Raw genomic sequence first — 5,003 nt, forward strand, 5'->3', positions numbered from 1 at the left:
CGTTACTTGTCGTCATGTAAATGGTGCGGTCCCTAAGGTAGCTAAAAATCCAAGCGTACAGTCGTCCACCGATGTCTAAATCCTCCAGTGCGTCAAGCATCGCATAATGCAGCACATTATCGTAGGCACCCTTAATGTCTAAGAAGACCGCCGCCACTAGTCTGCGTCGGCTTCTTTCCTCTTCAACGCTGGAGATCAAGTCGACCACACCATCAATGGCAGATCGGCCTCTTCTGAAGCCGTTCATAAATGCAGGAAAGGAGTTGTTGCTCTCTAGAAGCCATTCTAATCGTGCCAGTACCATTCTTTCTATCACTTTTCCGACGCAGCTGGCTAACGCGGTTGGTCTGTAGGAGGAAAGTGCATAAGGACACTTCCCCGGCTTGAGCAATGCAATATTGCGACTGCATTTCCAGTTAGCTGGGACTTCTCCTGACTCCCATGAGGTGTTATAATGAGATAACAGGATACGTCGTGCTTCTGTATCAAGAGGGTTGAGTGCAGCATACGTGATTCCGTCAGGTCATGGTGCCGATGATCGGCGGGAGGCAGAAATCGCAGCGTCAAGCTCATGTATTGTAAAGCGTACATCAAGGCGCTCGTCAGACGATGGAGGCGCAATGGTAGTAAGAAGCTCATTAGTGGCAAGATCATCAGTGGTGTCCACGATGAGGCTACAGTAGTCACTGGCTATCTCAACTTCTGTCCGTCCCTGATGTAGAGCAACAGCTTGAAATGGTTGATGTTGTTGGGGAGTTGTCTGCAAACTTCGTACCACCCGCCAGATCTTAGATAGAGGTTGCCTGGGGTCCAGAGATCCACAGAAATTTCTCCAACGTTGCCTGTCAATCTTGTCAAGATGTCGAAGAACATGTCGTTGAGCTCGACGACAGGCGGAAAGGTCTGAAGGTGACTTCGTTCGTCTGTATCGGCGTTCGGCACGGCGACGGATTGCACGAAGGGCCTCGTATTGGGAGTCAACTGCTGATCTCTGCATCGGTAGGTTAACCTGTTTGGTTGTGTCACGCAGTGAAGAAGCAATGATGTTTTCTACCTCGGATGGATCAGTCGTGTGCTCACAGCCAGACTTGACAGATGCCTTGAACAGTGTCCAGTCGGTTTCACGGATGTAGCGTGTGTGCGTGCGGCGAAACCACCTGAACTGAACATGGGTTGGAAGGTGGTCACTGCCGCGAGTGTCCAAATCTGTGCACCAACATGCGGAAGACAGAAGGTTTCTGGAAACGAAGCAGAGGTCGAGGCAGCTGCTGTAGGACGTGCCACGAACAAATGTAGGTGATCCGTCGTTGAGTACGCTTAGTCCATAGTTGTATATAAAACTGGCTAAATCCTTTCCGCGATAATTCGTTGTAGTGCTACCCCAGAGAAGATGATGTGCATTAAAATCGCCGATCACAATGTGTGGCCATTGTGTTGCTTGAAGAATGGTCCCCAGCTGGAAGCAGTCCATCTGTGCGCTTGGGTGTATGTATCCTCCTATTACGGAGAATTTTCGCTTTTTATGTGTTATAGTCAGGCTCACGTAATCATTGCTGGTATGCGACGCGACTTCACGTCTCAAGAATGTCAAATCACGGCGTATACAAACGAGAACTTTGCTCGTACGTTGATCACTGCGGGACCAAATCTGGATATATCCAGATATACGAAAAGGTGAAACCATATTCGGTTCACATATAACGATAACAGGAAATTGATATTTAAAAACCCATTGTCTGAAGTCTGACAGACGGCCACGTAGGCCACGAGCATTCCATTGCATAACAAGCGACTGGCGCATGCGTTCTTCGAACATCAGTGTCATGTTCACTTACTGAAGAACCAGTAGAAGAGGCTCCAAAACCTCAAGTAGCTGCTCAGCCGCCTTAGCAGCGGGAGTGTTTAGGCTGCTGAGAATCTTACGCATCGAACCCATCAAATTTTTAAGCATAGCCTTGACATCTGTGTTGTCCATCTTCTTGTTTTCTTCATTGGAGGTAGGGGCACTATGTGATGATGGCGCTACCGTAGCTCTTGACGGTAGTGAAGGCCACTGAGTCTCCGACGAGGGGAGAGCCAATGACTGGTTACATTGTACTTGCGTGGACTGTATTGGCATTTGAGCATCTGTATCCTCCTTTCTGGCCGACAAAAGTAGGCTAGGAGGTGGTGAGGGCACGGTTTTGTGTGTCGAATTCGATAAGCTATGAGCACTGCTGCTTCGTTTGCGTCGATGTCGCGACCGATGTTTACGGCGCCGTACAGCCCTTGCAGCTTCTTTTGAGTGGAGTGGTCTCGAACCATCTTCTTCAGGATACTAATTTCATTCCTCATTTTGGAACATTCCTTTGATGTTGCGTCGTGGGCACCTGAGCAGTTTGGGCATTTGGCCACAGCATTGCAGTTATCACCATCATGAGGGCCACCGCAATGCTTGCAGGTTACTGCACCCTTGCAAACTGCACTAACTTGCCCAAATTTCATGCATTTATGACATTGCAGAGGTTTTGGTACGTAAGGACGTACCGGGTGCCTCACGTACCCAACTTTTACATGTGTGGGTAACGTCTTCGACTGAAACACTACTTTAACACATCGCGTGCGTCCAAAGCGGTGGAAGCCAAGCACGGGAGCCGACGATGACAGCAGTTTCTCGAGACTCGAGTCTGTTATCTCCTCATCCACATCGTATATAACTCCTGTTGTCGTTTCTTCGTCGTACGCTGAGAATGCGCGAACCGGAATATTTCCTAATCGAACAATCGCTTTCAGCGTGTCCATTAAGGCCTTCGTAGTGACCTCCACGGACAGTATGTTCTTTCGGGTATTTATGCGTATTTCTACGACTTTCCCTGGAGCGATGAGCTCAAAGTACTCTGTCAGGCTCTGCCTATTTAGAGAGTTCAAGATGTCTGTCTTCGATGTCGGCACATACGAAATGGTGTACGACCGCATGCTACTCGCCTTTGTCTGTGCTTGCCGGCTAGTGGGCGATGTCCGGCTGATTTTCCTCTTCAGGTGTCAGCTTGGTACGACCACGTAGTCGCTGTCCGAAGCCATATCTTCAACGGAGGAGTCATCAGAATTGTCATCGTGGGCCCCGCTAGGGCCGGGGTGAGAACTTGCGTCAGACGCACTATGATGTGGTCGGCCCGGTCCCAGTTGCTGGATGGGGTTTTGATCCCCCATTCTAAGGGGGAACGCCCCTTCGAGGTGTGTCAATTATTGAAAAAACTTGACAAAAGAATTAGGAAACTCACAGAGCTCGAGGCAAAGGCTGTTCTCTGTGACAACTTCTTCTTCTTCCTCAACAGGCCAAAATGTCAAGGAGTGTATAGGGGATGTTGTTCGTAGTAATTACGAGATTAATGCGAGGAAAGTGAGTCAGACGAAAGTAAATGGGACTGCACCTATACCCTACAAATTGCACGTCCAGGTTACGCATGTTTTGGTCCCCGACGGCGGCAAGATTTCTTCACTTCCACTTCGCTGCATGCCTGCACATGTGCGTGCTAGTTACTAAAAATAACATCCTCTGTACTTTCCTTGGCCGTATTGCCTGTTAATTATAATTATTGTTGTGATAACAAAGAAAAATTGAGCCCTCAAAATTTCCTTTCTTTTTTAACCAGTAAAAATTGTTAAACATACCTTAGGACAAGGGAATCAAATTATTTTACATCGCTGACGCATACGGGCGTAATTAATCTCACTAAGGAGTTCTTCGAGTGCCCCACGATAACTGATCGATCATTTCAGAAGCAGTGTTTCTCGCTTTATACTTATCCAAACAAGCTGGTGCAGAAGTTCAGATATGCCATATTTTTTGGCGTTTCCATGTTTATGTTTTTTCTATAAATGCGATATTACTAGCATTCCTTGTCTGTCTTTGGGCATCGGAGACTGCAGACTTCTAGGCGCTGGGCTGGAATAAGTGCTGCAGTCTATCTAACGTCCGAAAGCTCTAAGCTTGCGCTTCCTCTATCAGCCTCCTCGCATGACAGCACGGACGTAGCCAGCGTGCCGCAAACGAAATTGCACGTTCTCAAGTGTGGCGTGGATATTGTCACACATCCGCTCGCATCCTTCTGTATTAACGAATATTGGCTAACTGCTTACTACTGTTTTTCGCCGTTTGCCACTGTCCACATTTTCTCCTCTCCTTCGTTTTTACCTTTTTTTTTTATTCGGGTGGCACTCAGGCCTCATCGATGTCCAGCAAGTGAACGAGTACGCCCATGCACTTCATTCGATACCGGCCGCTCGTCTTACTGTGGCACTCAGCTAGCCAACGCTTGCCTCTCTTGTGACTGTTGTCTTGGTGCTTTCATCGCCTAGAGAGATGCGTTGTATTCTCGCTTGAGCAATTCCTTGGGGACGTTCCCTTTCGCAGTGTTTGATACCGGCTGTTTGCTCTCGCTTTTAGGTGTCCGCTCACATCCCGAAAGAAAGTATTATGCAGCTCAACCTGGCGCAAGTAAAGTACATGCAGAGAGTTTACTTATGTGTCTTACAGGACTAGAAAGTGCATGTTTTGTTTTTATTTCGCTATTGCGGCGTCTTGCAGCATCCTCGTGTGAATCGTCGTAACCGAAATCGCGTGCTTCCCGCAAACCAAAGGCTTTTAGCTGATGAATATATCAATGCGTGTGCTTGCTCTTGCGCAAAATTGCCACTAGAGGCCCATCACACAGCCCTATTGTCACCAGAGAGCCGCGCAGAAAACGGAAACGAATTTGCATCATGTCCATTCAACCAGAAGAACTGCCGCCATTACAAGGACTCAATCTTCAAAGTGGTACTGCTACCGTCTTTACCACTGCGTTTCCCAGCGTGCTAGCCGCAGTGCTACTACCTCTTAGTCAAACCAATTTGAAAAAGAAGACACTCCGACAAGAATAATCGTCTTCGGGACTGTTTCCTTGGGTTTTGCCTGGCGAGTGGTCTCACAAATGGCGCGGAGCAGGAGTGGCGAAAAAAGTCAGCGCTATTGGCTTTCTACA

This window comes from Rhipicephalus microplus, chromosome 8 (genome assembly GCF_043290135.1).
Source record: "Rhipicephalus microplus isolate Deutch F79 chromosome 8, USDA_Rmic, whole genome shotgun sequence".
In the NCBI taxonomy this organism is placed as follows: Eukaryota; Metazoa; Arthropoda; class Arachnida; order Ixodida; family Ixodidae; genus Rhipicephalus; species Rhipicephalus microplus.